The 14857-nt window shown below is 49.7% G+C and overlaps 1 protein-coding gene, 1 long non-coding RNA gene and 1 pseudogene across 5 annotated transcripts in view; 2 read left to right on the top strand and 1 right to left on the bottom strand.

The window, feature by feature from the left end:
- Nucleotides 1-14857, top strand: part of LOC142311388 (uncharacterized) — a 62003-nt gene that overhangs the window by 31967 nt on the left and 15179 nt on the right. The gene's annotated exons all lie outside the window — the stretch shown is intronic.
- Nucleotides 1-14857, bottom strand: part of LOC142311387 (regulator of G-protein signaling 9-binding protein-like) — a 79506-nt gene that overhangs the window by 64514 nt on the left and 135 nt on the right. The gene's annotated exons all lie outside the window — the stretch shown is intronic.
- LOC142310519 (RNA-binding protein FXR1 pseudogene) lies at nucleotides 2734-14711 on the top strand (annotated as a pseudogene).

Below are 14857 nucleotides of genomic sequence, written 5' to 3'. Positions count from 1 at the left end.
ATGGGATGGTCAGAAGTGATGGGCGGGACTGACCATCCACATACCTCCCATACGTAGGTGTGTCTCATGAGATTTAATGGAGTTGTCGTTTGTCACATGATCTCTGTGTGCTGGTGGGAGCCATCTTGGTTGGAGCACATGTGCAGGAGATCCTGTGCATACAGAGCTGGTGAGGGCACTGAAATGTCAGGGAGCTGCAGAATCCACTGAGGCTTTGAGGAATTGGAACGTGTACAAGGGCCGGGATGTTGAGCCCAGTGTGAGAGTCTCCCTGGACTGGATGGAGGCAGACTGACAGCCTGCAAACCTACTGGCAGGTAACACTCCACAAAGGTGGACTTTACTGGCTGATGCCAGAGGATGAACTGTATGAACAATCGGCAGTTTAAGCAGACAGTGAGACATTGTCCTGCGGGAAAGTGGCTGTGGCCCATTACACTGCGTGGTTTATGAGGATGTGAATAAATCACCGAGATTGTTTAAGTGACAAAGTGCTTGTGTGTGTCTTGATCCCGCTGCCAGACGTGTGCCCCAAGACGTTCAGGGCCCAGGTCGTCACATTATGGTGGAGAATGCGGGCATATGGCCTGGTTGCTAGGGGCAACGCAGCCTGGTTGCTAAGGGCAACGGCCTAAGACGTATTCCTGTGGATATGGACTGCTTGCTGTGGATCGGCGGGTCCACGAAAATTTTTTGAAGAGGTTTGCGGTGGATCGGCGGGTCCACGAAAATTGATGGCGCGTTCAAGCGGCTTGCGGTGAATCGGCGGGTCCACGAAAATTGACGGCGCATTCAAGCGGCTTGCAGTGGATCGGTGGGTCCACGAAGTTCTGGGAAAGCTGTGTGACCATGAGTGGAGCAGCAAGCCTGGACGTTATGGAGGAGCTGTACCAGTTCCTTGTGCGTGGACAGCAGGAGCTGTCAGTGCGCAGGGATGTGGCAGCAGTGGACCAGTTTGTGAGTTCCCTTCTGGGGCCAGTACGGGCACAGAGTACCCAGGGAGATAAAGGGGAACGGTGTGAACTGGGATCTAAGGACACTGCAAGGAAGCCACAGAAAGCCCAGAAGGGGGTGGAGTCTCAGAAAGGGGTGGTTGCCCATAAGGGGATGGAGTCCCATAAAATGGTGGATGCCCAAACGGGGGAGGGGTCCCAGAAAGCGGTGGTCCCCCAAAATGGTGCGGAGCATCCCAAATCCAAGGGTGAAGTGGCGCAGATGGACTTTAGCCAGGGAAAATAGTGTTCATGCTACAAGTGTCCGGTTTGCAGTATAGACCACCCATCCGACGAGAAGCCACGTCTGTGTTCCGTGGAAGTGGATGGGGAATCTGTAACAGGAGTCGTAGACTCAAGGAGCTTGGTGACCCTGGTGAGGGCCACCTCTGATGTCCACTTGATTCCAGGAAGGAAGATCCACGCCGGCTGCACCCACAATAATGAGACAGAATACCCGGTATCCAGCGTGGTCATTAAGACAGCCAGGGACAGTGGTTCTCATGATGTTTGTGTAGTCTCAGATTTACTGCACCCAATTATTATAGGTTGGGACTCTAAATTATTTGTGCACTTGTGGAAGCAGGGGGACGTATCCGGTTGCTTGTGTAAGAGCCGGAACAGCCCAAAGGAAACCCCACCACATTGGGAGGTGAAAAGGGGTCCTTGTTGGGGAGTTATGTGTGGTAAGGAGGAGATAGCACCTCCTAAAATTGACTGTCCTAAGTTAGGGGTGACCAAAGAAAATGATGGACGGACTCAACTTAGTGACATAAGGACTAAGGGAATAACCAATGGTGTGACCGTTAAAAACGGGGTAGCTCCAGAAAGGGAGGCAGATATCTGGTTAAGTGGGGACATGATAGTCCAGGACGCCAGGGGGAGTGACGATGACTCCAGATTGGACACTGACTCTTATAAAAGGACAAGAGACTGCAGTGAGGTACAGACAATTGAGAAGGGTAAAACCTCCTCCAGACGCCGGCGACGTAATAAGCGCCGAAAGGTAGTGCAAGGTATACCATCTGAGGGTGTTGAGAAAGTGAAGTACCTGGTCGAGGAAAACACGTTGCCAGTAGCAACTGCTAAAGTAGAGTCAGACAGCGATATCCTACACAAGAAAGATAAATCAGAAACTGAACTGACACATTATAACGACAGACATCAGCAGGGTGACATGTCAAAAAATGAGCCAACCAAAGCAGTAATGGTGGTGTCTCCTATAGATTCCAAGCATGAAGCAGAAGGTCTGTCGGACGAGAGCGCTGTAGGAGGTGAAATCCTAGAGGGTAAAACAGGACAAGGAATCCTGGAGAGTGTTGGTGAAGTACAAATCCATAGAGGTCATGGTGAGCTGACCGGTAAATTACCCAGTGTTGGGGTGATGAAGGGTGAAAATGGTGCCAAAGTTCTAAGAGGAACAGAGTACCACGCTGAAGCGTGTGACACCCTGGCAGAAAAAAAGAAGACTGAAGGTTACACTGCAGAGACCCGCAAGGAAGTTGACGGTAATGCAGTGAAGACCCAATAGACAGCTTGTGGTGTAGAAGTGAAAAAAGCCTCTGAGGAGGTGAAGTCTGGACCAGAGGTCTCATCAGGAACTGAGAGCCTGAGTGACCTGCCTGGTAAGATCAAGATGGAAGACATAGAGATTGTCTTGGTTAAGAAGAGTAGCAAACCCAAAGGCTCTGAGGCTGGAGCTGAACCGAAGGAGTGTGTAACTCAAGAGGTGGAGCTGTTGATGAGAGAAAAAGATAGATGCAAGAGACCAAAGGAATGGTCTAATATCCTTGAAGGTAAAGAAACCTGTCCATTCTTTAAGTGCATGGTAGATGTGCCCGAAGACCTAAGAGAAGCCTGTGCCCATAAGTCAATGCATGAGAAGTTTAAGAAGGCCGTAGGGGCCTGTGAAGTGTACTTTGCCCCAGAGACTTGTCGGTTGGTGGTGTGCTCTGCAAGTAATGTCACAAAGAAGCGGGTGGCTATCCTGAGTGACATGCACCTGCAGTGTCTTCGTACGAAATGGCTCATCTCGGCACAGATGGAAGAAGACACCAGACGCTTGGAGTGTATGAAGCAGCTCACTGTAGAATTTCAGGAAGTTGTGGTGGTGAAGAAATCATTAATTGGGCTCGCATTAAGAGCGCTGAGAAGAAACATTCAGCAAGCCAGGAAGGTTCCAGGTATTACAGCTGTTGAATTAAAAGAACACAGTGGAACATTCCAAATCTATGGGAAAACTGAAGAAGCAGTGAAAACAGCTCGAAAGCTGTTGGATTTTGTGGAAGAGGTCACACAAGTGCCCAGAGAACTTGTCAAGAAACTGATTGGCAGAAATGGAAGAGTCATGCAGGAGATGGTTGATACGTCCGGTGTGACGAGAGTAAGACTTGAGGTTCATCATAAAGGTTACCAGGTGAAGTTAGTATGGTTCCATGTGTCATGGTAGGAACAAAGGAGTGTGTTGAAAACGTACGAGTTCTCCTAGAATACCGCCTGGGATACCTGGAAGAAATAAAGCAAATGGATCTTGAAAGACAGAAGATTGCAGAGAAACTTTGTCAAGTTAGTGTGAGGTCGCGACCGCTTTCGGGCCAGGGCCCAGAGAAGAAGTGTAGTCCACCTGATGAATGTGCTGCCTTGACTGGCAAGGGAAGTAGGTCCTGTAGGGAAGGGAGCCTAGGTTATGGAAAACCTACTTATACATCAGGCTATGGCACAGACTCTGAAGGGTCCAAGCCCTCGAAGACAAAATCTAAAAGAAAAGACGGAGGGAGTGACTGGTCCATAGCCAAAAGTGGTGGTGTGAAAAGGCGGAGATGGAAAGGTGACCTGAGACATCATGAGAGCAGAGGCCATAGTAGATTGGCAAACAGAGAGTGCGCAGGGTCTAGTTATGGGAGATCTCCTGTCAGCTCGGTGGTGAGGTACCTGGACAATAGCCCCTCTAGTGGACTGGATAGCGCAGAGTCAGGCCGCACGGTAGTTTCGACTAAAGGAGTGTCTCGCTACCACACTGACCGTTGGAGACATTTATGGAACGATATGTCGGACCGGCGGACGTGTCTGAGAAGAGGGTTCACTGAGGAGGGTTTGGTGACAGTGGCAGATGGTATGTCAGGAGCAGGAACTCAAAGTTGTCATAGAGGGCCCATTCGACTGGTAGGGTATGGTTTCCCTAATGCCCTGTCTCAGGGTCCCTGTAGGTTGTCGAGTGTTCCACCCTACAGGTTGGAACAGAGGGGGGGGATATGTAAGGATGCAACCGGCAATGTGGCAGATGGCCGGTATGTGTCACAGAGGTGGAAATTCTCTGCGATCTGAACCTGGAATGTTTCTCTGGAACTTGTAGTTCCATGAGGATTGTTGTACACATTCAGGGCTGGGTTCATGGGATGGTCAGAAGTGATGGGCGGGACTGACCATCCACATACCTCCCATACGTAGGTGTGTCTCATGAGATTTAATGGAGTTGTCGTTTGTCACATGATCTCTGTGTGCTGGTGGGAGCCATCTTGGTTGGAGCACATGTGCAGGAGATCCTGTGCATACAGAGCTGGTGAGGGCACTGAAATGTCAGGGAGCTGCAGAATCCACTGAGGCTTTGAGGAATTGGAACGTGTACAAGGGCCGGGATGTTGAGCCCAGTGTGAGAGTCTCCCTGGACTGGATGGAGGCAGACTGACAGCCTGCAAACCTACTGGCAGGTAACACCCCACAAAGGTGGACTTTACTGGCTGATGCCAGAGGATGAACTGTATGAACAATCGGCAGTTTAAACAGACAGTGAGACATTGTCCTGCGGGAAAGTGGCTGTGGCCCATTACACTGCGTGGTTTATGAGGATGTGAATAAATCACCGAGATTGTTTAAGTGACAAAGTGCTTGTGTGTGTCTTGATCCCGCTGCAAGACATGTGCCCCAAGACGTTCAGGGCCCAGGTCGTCACACCAGCTACTGGGAGGAAGTGAACTTTATTTCTCCCGGCAGCCTCTGGCTACCGCACTGATAGCCCAGCTACTGGGAGGAAGTGAACTTTATTTCTCCTGGCAGCCTTCGGCTACCACACTGATAGACCAGCTAGTGGGAGGAAGTGAACTTTATTTCTCCCGGCAGCCTCTGGCTACCGCACTGATAGACCAGCCACTGGGAGGAAGTGAACTTTATTTCTCCTGGCAGCCTCCGGCTACCAAACTGATAGCCCAGCTACTGGGAGGAAGTGAACTTTATTTCTCCCGGCAGCCTCTGTCTACTGCACTGATAGCCCAGCTACTGGGAGGAAGTGAACTTTATTTCACCCTGCAGCCTCTGGCTATCACACTGATAGCCCAGCTACTGGGAGGAAGTGAACTTTGTTTCTCCTGCCAGCCTCCGGCTACCACACTGATAGCCCAGCTACTCGGAGGAAGTGAACTTTATTTCTCCTGGCAGCCTCTGGCTATCGCACTGATAGCCCAGCTACTGGGAGGAAGTGAACTTTATTTCTCTCGGCAGCCTCTGGCTCCCGCATTGATAGACCAGCCACTGGGAGGAAATTAACTTTATTTCTCCCGGCAGCCTCTGTCTACTGCACTGATAGACCAGCTACTGGGAGGAAGTGAACTTTATTTCTCCTGGCAGCCTCCGGCTACCACACTGATAGACCAGCCACTGGGAGGAAATTAACTTTATTTCTCCTGCCAGCCTCTAGCTATCACACTGATAGCCCAGCTACTGGGAGGAAGTGAACTTTATTTCTCCCGGTAGCCTCTAGCTATCACACTGAAAGCCCAGCTACTGGGAGGAAGTGAACTTTATTTCTCCCGGCAGCCTCTGGCTACCACACTGATAGCCCAGCTACTGGGAGGAAGTGAACTTTATTTCTCCTGGCAGCCTCCGGCTACCACACTGATAGACCAGCCACTGGGAGGAAATTAACTTTATTTCTCCTGCCAGCCTCTAGCTATCACACTGATAGCCCAGCTACTGGGAGGAAGTGAACTTTATTTCTCCCGGTAGCCTCTGGCTACCACACTGATAGCCCAGCTACTGGGAGGAAGTGAACTTTATTTCTCCCGGCAGCCTCTGTCTACTGCACTGATAGACCAGCTACTGGGAGGAAGTGAACTTTATTTCACCCGGCAGCCTCTGGCTACCACACTGATAGCCCAGCTACTGGGAGGAAGTGAACTTTATTTCTCCCGGCAGCCTTTGTCTACTGCACTGATAGACCAGCTACTGGGAGGAAGTGAACTTTATTTCACCCGGCAGCCTCTGTCTACTGCACTGATAGCCCAGTTACTGGGAGGAAGTGAACTTTATTTCTCCTGCCAGTCTCCAGCTACCACACTGATAGCCCAGCTACTGGGAGGAAGTGAACTTTATTTCTCCCGGCAGCCTCTGGCTGCCGCACTGATAGACCAGCCACTGGGAGGAAGTGAACTTTATTTCTCCTGCCAGCCTCTGGCTATCACAGTGATAGCCCAGCTACTGGGAGGAAGTGAACTTTATTTCTCCTGTCAGCCTCTAGCTATCACACTGATAGCCCAGCTACTGGGAGGAAGTGAACTTTATTTCTCCCGGTAGCCTCTGGCTACCACACTGATAGCCCAGCTACTGGGAGGAAGTGAACTTTATTTCTCCCGGCAGCCTCTGTCTACTGCACTGATAGACCAGCTACTGGGAGGAAGTGAACCTTATTTCACCCGGCAGCCTCTGTCTACTGCACTGATAGCCCAGTTACTGGGAGGAAGTGAACTTTATTTCTCCCAGCAGCCTCTGTCTACTGCACTGATAGCCCAGCTACTGGGAGGAAGTGAACTTTATTTCTCCCGGCAGCCTCTGGCTACCGCACTGATAGACCAGCCACTGGGAGGAAGTGAACTTTATTTCTCCCAGCAGCCTCTGTCTACTGCACTGATAGCCCAGTTACTGGGAGGAAGTGAACTTTATTTCCCCTGCTAGCCTCTGACTATCACACTGATAGCCCAACTACTGGGAGGAAGTGAACTTTATTTCTCCTGCCAGCCTCTAGCTATCACACTGATAGCCCAGCTACTGGGAGGAAGTGAACTTTATTTCTCCTGGCAGCCTCTGGCTACCACACTGATAGCCCAGCTACTGGGAGGAAGTGAACTTTATTTCTCCTGGCAGCCTCTGGCTACCACACTGATAGCCCAGCTACTGGGAGGAAGTGAACTTTATTTCTCCCGGCAGCCTTTGTCTACTGCACTGATAGACCAGCTACTGGGAGGAAGTGAACTTTATTTCACCCGGCAGCCTCTGTCTACTGCACTGATAGCCCAGTTACTGGGAGGAAGTGAACTTTATTTCTCCTGGCAGCCTCTGGCTATCGCACTGATAGCCCAGCTACTGGGAGGAAGTGAACTTCATTTCTCCCAGCAGCCTCTGTCTACCGCACTGATAGACCAGCCACTGGGAGGAAATTAGCTTTATTTCTCCTGGCAGCCTCTGGCTATCGCACTGATAGCCCAGCTACTGGGAGGAAGTGAACTTTATTTCTCCTGGCAGCCTCTGGCTATCGCACTGATAGCCCAGCTACTGGGAGGAAGTGAACTTCATTTCTCCCAGCAGCCTCTGTCTACCGCACTGATAGACCAGCCACTGGGAGGAAATTAGCTTTATTTCTCCTGGCAGCCTCTGGCTATCGCACTGATAGCCCAGCTACTGGGAGGAAGTGAACTTTATTTCTCCTGGCAGCCTCTGGCTATCGCACTGATAGCCCAGCTACTGGGAGGAAGTGAACTTCATTTCTCCCAGCAGCCTCTGTCTACCGCACTGATAGACCAGCCACTGGGAGGAAATTAGCTTTATTTCTCCTGGCAGCCTCTGGCTATCGCACTGATAGCCCAGCTACTGGGAGGAAGTGAACTTTATTTCTCCCGGCAGCCTCTGGCTACCGCACTGATAGACCAGCCACTGGGAGGAAATTAACTTTATTTTTCCCGGCAGCCTCTGGCTACCGCACTGATAGACCAGCCACTTGGAGGAAATTAACTTTATTTCTCCCAGCAGCCTCTAGGTTTCAATCATAGAGGACAGCCGGAGCAGTTTCAGTCACCTCTCAGTATATAGCGAATGATGGCTGTAACCAATCTACAACACTAAAGCCAGCTTTACACCTTACAATTAGGTATGCGATCTCGTATGCGATGTGACACGCCCAGGTCGCATATGCGATCTAATGAGATTGCACGTAGGTCGTTCATTTGTTGTCACACGTGCGTTAGTAGCCTATGTTAAATTGATCAATTTTGTGTGCGAGCCTTTAGATCATGTGTTCTGTGACGTATGCATCGGGCACCCTTTTTTTTTTTATTTATTGACTTGACAAGCGTGTGTAATGTGTAGGGATGCGTTTTTACTATGTCATCTGCCATTCAGCTCTGCTACATGGCCGCTGACAGCAGCCACAGACAGCCATGCAGCAGCGGTGAATGGCAGATGACAGCAGACACAGACAGAGCCGCACTGTCAGAATGAACTCGGGTGAACTTCACCCGACTTCATGGTCATGCTGCGGCTCTGTCTGTGTCGCGTCCTGATTAGCGGTCACCTGTGAAGGGCTCACCGGTGACCGCTAAACTCCTGAGTAACTGAATTGAGCAGCCCTCTCTCATACTCACCGATCCCCGGCGCTGCACGGCATTCACACTGCTGCGGCGGCTTTTACTGTTTTGAAAAAGCCGGCCGCCCATTAAACAATCTCGTATTCCCTGCTTACCCCGCCCACCGGCGCCTATGATTGGTTACAGTGAGACACGCCCCCCACGCTGAGTGACAGGTGTCACACTGCACCCAATCACAGCAGCCGGTGGGCGTGTCTATACTGTGTAGTGAAATAAATAATTAAATAATTAAAAAAAACGGCGTGCGGTCCCCCCCAATTTTAAAACCAGCCAGATAAAGCCATACGGCTGAAGGCTGGTATTCTCAGGATGGGGAGCTCCACGTTATGGGGAGCCCCCCACCCTAACAATATCAGTCAGCAGCCGCCCAGAATTGCCGCATACATTATATGCGACAGTTCTGGGGCTGTACCTGGCTCTTCCCGATTTACCCTGGTGCGTTGGCAAATCGGGGTAATAAGGAGTTATTGGCAGCCCATAGCTGCCAATAAGTCCTAGATTAATCATGTCAGGCGTCTATGAGACACCTTCCATGATTAATCTGTAAATTACAGTAAATAAACACACACGCCCGAAAAAATCCTTTATTGGAAATAAAAAACACACACACATTCCCTGGTTCACTACTTTAATCAGCCCCAAAAAGCCCTCCATGTCCGGCGTAATCCAGGATGGTCCAGCGTCGCATCCAGCGCTGCTGCATGGAGGTGACCGGAGCTGCAGCAGACACAGCCGCTCCGGTCACCTCCACGCAGCTAATGAAGACAGCCGTGCGATCAGCTGATCTGTCAGTGAGGTTACCCGCTGTCACTGGATGCAGCGGTGGCCGCGGGTAACCTCAGTGACAGCTCAGCTGATCGCGCTACTCACCGCCGCTCCAGTCAGCAACTGAGGTGAGTAGCGCGATCAGCTGAGCTGTTCCTGAGGTTACCCGCGGCCACCGCTGCATCCAGTGACAGCGGGTAACCTCACTGACAGATCAGCTGATCGCACGGCTGTCTTCATTAGCTGCGTGGAGGTGACCGGAGCGGCTGTGTCTGCTGCAGCTCCGGTCACCTCCATGCAGCAGCGCTGGATGCGACGCTGGACCATCCTGGATTACGCCGGACATGGAGGGCTTTTTGGGGCTGATTAAAGTGGTGAACCAGGGAATGTGTGTGTGTTTTTTATTTCCAATAAAGGATTTTTTCGGGCGTGTGTGTTTATTTACTGTAATTTACAGATTAATCATGGAAGGTGTCTCATAGACGCCTGACATGATTAATCTAGGACTTATTGGCAGCTATGGGCTGCCAATAACTCCTTATTACCCCGATTTGCCAACGCACCAGGGTAAATCGGGAAGAGCCGGGTACAGCCCCAGAACTGTCGCATATAATGTATGGGGCAATTCTGGGCGGCTGCTGACTGATATTGTTAGGGTGGGGGGCTCCCCATAACGTGGAGCTCCCCATCCTGAGAATACCAGCCTTCAGCCGTATGGCTTTATCTGGCTGGTTTTAAAATTGGGGGGGACCGCACGCCGTTTTTTTAATTATTTAATTATTTATTTCACTACACAGTATAGACACGCCCACCGGCTGCTGTGATTGGGTGCAGTGTGACACCTGTCACTCAGCGTGGGGGGCGTGTCTCACTGTAACCAATCATAGGCGCCGGTGGGCGGGGTAAGCAGGGAATACGAGATTGTTTAATGGGCGGCCGGCTTTTTCAAAACAGTAAAAGCCGCCGCAGCAGTGTGAATGCCGTGCAGCGCCGGGGATCGGGGATCGGTGAGTATGAGAGAGGGCTGCTCAATTCAGTTACTCAGGAGTTTAGCGGTCACCGGTGAGCCCTTCACAGGTGACCGCTAATCAGGACGCGACACAGACAGAGCCGCAGCATGACCATGAAGTCGGGTGAAGTTCACCCGAGTTTATTCTGACAGTGCGGCTCTGTCTGTGTCTGCTGTCATCTGCCATTCACCGCTGCTGCATGGCTGTCTGTGGCTGCTGTCAGCGGCCATGTAGCAGAGCTGAATGGCAGATGACATAGTAAAAACGCATCCCTACACATTACACACGCTTGTCAAGTCAATAAATAAAAAAAAAAAAGGGTGCCCGATGCATACGTCACAGAACACATGATCTAAAGGATCGCACACAAAATTGATCAATTTAACATAGGCTACTAACACACGTGTGACAACAAATGAACGACCTACGTGCAATCTCATAAGATCCCGTATGCAACCTGGGCGTGTCACATCGCATACGAGATCGCATACCTAATTGTAAGGTGTAAAGCTGGCTTTAATTATTTAATTATTTATTTCACTACACAGTATAGACACGCCCACCGGCTGCTGTGATTGGGTGCAGTGTGACACCTGTCACTCAGCGTGGGGGGCGTGTCTCACTGTAACCAATCATAGGCGCCGGTGGGCGGGGTAAGCAGGGAATACGAGATTGTTTAATGGGCGGCCGGCTTTTTCAAAACAGTAAAAGCCGCCAGAGCAGTGTGAATGCCGTGCAGCGCCGGGGATCGGGGATCGGTGAGTATATGAGAGAGGGGGATAGACTGACATGGACAGAGAGTGAGGGACAGAGATAGTGACCGACTGACAGAGATTAGTGCATGACAGACATTGTGAGGTGCTTCAGAACGCAGCTTTTCAGCTGCGCTCTGAAGCAGACCTTTTTTAAGCTGCGGAGTGCAAACCTGCGCACATAGCATCAGACATCAAAATCGTATGATGGATGTCACACGTTACAATTCACTAGGTTCATACAACAAAACGTCCAATGTATGAGGAATAAACGACGTGTATGCGATCACCGTATTTTCGTTCAATATCGATCGCATGTAGGTTTCACACGCAAATACATCACGAACGATGCCGGATGTGCGTCACTTACAACTTGACCCCGACGACGGATTGAAAGATCTATTGAAGTGTGTAAAGCAGGCTTAACTGACAGCCAATTCTGCACTGTATCACTGCTGAGGCAACTGTCAGTCAGTACTGGGGTGTTGTTACAGCCTCCACTCATGGTATACTGAGCCGTCACTGACACTGCTCCGGCTGTGCCTTTATGACTGATAGCCGGAGGGTGCCAGGAGAAATAAAGCTCATTTCCTCTTGGTAGCCGGGCTCATCCAGCTTGAAAACGCTTTTAGGCAACATGGACACGCTGCAGTTTTTTCTGCACACAAACTGCAACCAAAACTGCACCTTGTCAGAGATAGCTTGGAAATGTAAAAAAGAAACGCTTGTAATGTAGGTGCATTTTTGACAGCATGCATCTTTGTGACAAATGTTGACAAAAACACAAGAAAAATGAACATGCTGAATTTTTTTTGTCACAAACTTGTTTGACAAAAAAAGCTGACAAATAAACTTCAATGTGCGCATAGCAAATCTGCCTTCTCATAGACTTTGCTGGAAAGTCAGATGTCAGAAAGTTCTGACAACAAAACTGCACAAAAAAAGCATCAAAAACGAGACAAAAAAATGTAGTGTGCGCTTGTAGCCTTAAGCTGCAGATTAACCCCATAATTACAGGTTAATAGCGTTTTTTTGACATGTCAGCTATTCTTTAAAGAGAAGGTGTCGTCAAAGTTTTTTTTCAATTACTGAAAAAATCTAAAGTATTAATGTTGTAATGTTATGTTTAAATAATATTATTTGTTTTTAATTGACAAAAATCTAAAAAAAAATTAAAAGTTTGTTATTTTCCACTCTTAAACACTAGGGGGAGCAGCTGCTGAAATCCTGCTGTATAACTACTGTAGAACTAGCTCACATTACAGCTGCAGTAAAGTGGGCAGAATCTGCTCTCATCTGTGTGATGTCAACTCCCCCTTCCGATCTGGGTGTTTTCAAAAGAGTAAGAGAGAATGAAATTTTGGATCACAGTGCGGAGCCATTTTGTTGTTGGCCGCAAAGTGATCCTAATGTCTAAAATGTCACTAAGGCCAGCTGCACAGTGCTCCAGCACTCGCTGACTGTGTCCCAGTGCCCCAGCGCTCGCTGATTGTGTCCCAGCACTCGTTGACTGTGTCCCTGTGCCCCAGCACTCGCTGATTGTGTCCCAGTGCCCCAGCACTCGCTGACTATGTCCTAGTGCCCCAGCGCTCGCTGACTGTGTCCCAGTTTCCCAGGGGGTATGAGCAAAGTAGGGGGTGAACAAACGGCAGGAAAGTGGGAAAGTCAGCGGAGGGGGTGTGAGTGGAGTATGGGGGTGAGCGAGTGGTGGGGGAGGGGGAAAGTCAGCAGAGGGGAGTGAGCGGAGTGTGAGGGTGAGCGGCAGAGTGGGGAGAAGCACACCAGGATCAGTAATGGTCCAATCACCGGTGCCCAGTGTCGGTACGCACCCCATCCATCCCAGCGAGTGACACGGGTAAAGTGCAGCACACAGCTTACACTGTGTGCTCCACAAAGATGGCGCTGATCTCCTCCCTTTGCTGTGATCTGGACAGCCCAAAGGGCGTATCCATTTCACAGCAGACGCCTTCTCTATGTTACAGTTTAGGGTTGGAGCCCGACAACGATCTTCTATGCACAGGGGGCTGCCATAAAGGAAGTAACTGTTGTTACACATAGCAAATCCAAGATGGCAGCCCCCAGTGCTTCAGTAAAACTAGAATTAAATAAAAACTAAATAAACAGTGAGTTTAATTTTGTATTAAAAATACTTGATTTCATAATCACTATTAGTAATACAAAAATAAAAAAACGCGAGACCTTACCTTTAAGACCGGCTTCACATGCCTGAGTGTCATGCTCCTTGTACAGATCACAACATCCAGATCCACCACAGATCTCATTAACCAAACTCAACAGCCTCATAAGTCTTTAGGAGACTGGCCTAGGAGACTTCCTATGTTCCCATCCAGTATTGCAAAATCATATTACAACACCCAAATGTTACATTTTATTTAGATGTAAAAAAAACACTAAAGGCCGCTTTACACACCACGACATCGCTAAAGCGATGTCGTTGGGGTCATGGAATTTGTGACGCACATCCGGACGCGTTAGCAATGTCGTTGCGTGTGACACCTATGAGCGATTTTGAATTGTCGCAAAAACGTTCAAAATCGCTAATCAGTGACATCCCCCCCTATTCCCAATTATCGTTGCTGCTGCAGGTACGATGTTGTTCGTCGTTCCTGCGGCAGCACACATCGCTATGTGTGACATCACAGGAACGAGGAACCTTAGCTTACCTGCGGCCGCCGGCAACGAGGAAGGAAGGAGGTGGGCGGGATGTTACGTCCCGCTCATCTCCGCCCCTCCGCTTCTATTGGGCGGCTGCTTAGTGACGTCGCTGTGACGCCGAACGAACCGCCCCCTTAGAAAGGAGGTGGTTCGCCGGTCACAGCGACGTCGCTAGGCAGGTAAGTAGTGTGACGGGTCCACGCGATTTTGTGCGCCACAGGCAGCGATTTTTGCCCGTGACGCACAAACGATGGGGGCGGGTACGCACGCTAGCGATCTCGCTAGTGAGATTGCAGCGTGTAAAGCGGCCTTTAGGCTATGTGCCCACAGGACTCTGTACCCGTGGATTTTGCCGTTGAAAACCTGCGGATTTATCTGGATTTTCTAGATAAATCCGCAGGTTTTAGCAAGTACAGACACTCCCCATGTTATCCTATGGGAAATAGGGAGTGTCTGTGTCCATGCTGCGGTATGTGCGGCTGCGGAATATGCTGCGGATGTCCCGCAGCCGCACGTAACTGCATGTCAATTATTCATGCGGATTTACCTGCGGAATTCCTGGCCTTCCAGTATGGAGATAGAGGCTGGGACTTCCGCAGGTAAGTCGCATGAATGTCCGCAGGTTTACCGCAGCTATTTTGCTGGAATCCCGCAGCTATACATAGTATATATATGTATAGCTGCGGATTCCGGGGATCAGCTGCAGGAAACCTGCTGATGTACCTGCGGAGATATCCGCGGGTACATAGTGCCGTCGGCACATGGCCTAAAAGGAAAGAAAACAGCCAGCGATAAATTACAGTTTAGTGGAAATTTCTTTCTTATTAGTTCCTACCAGTGCAAGGAATGAAAATTATGATTGATTATATGAAGACAACACATAGTTAGCCCCAGAGAAATGAAAGGACTTCCACCACGCCACCTATTTTGCAGATCCCTTGTTTCCAGGGTTTATGATAACATGCAAATATTTTGGGTTCTAGAAAGAGAACACACATTATACAGTGACTTTTTTCAGGACCCTATAAAGCACT

Source organism: Anomaloglossus baeobatrachus, chromosome 5 (genome assembly GCF_048569485.1).
Source record: "Anomaloglossus baeobatrachus isolate aAnoBae1 chromosome 5, aAnoBae1.hap1, whole genome shotgun sequence".
Taxonomy (NCBI): Eukaryota; Metazoa; Chordata; class Amphibia; order Anura; family Aromobatidae; genus Anomaloglossus; species Anomaloglossus baeobatrachus.
The sequence above is the reverse complement of the archived record's forward strand: the minus strand, read 5'-3'. Positions and strand labels throughout refer to the sequence as shown.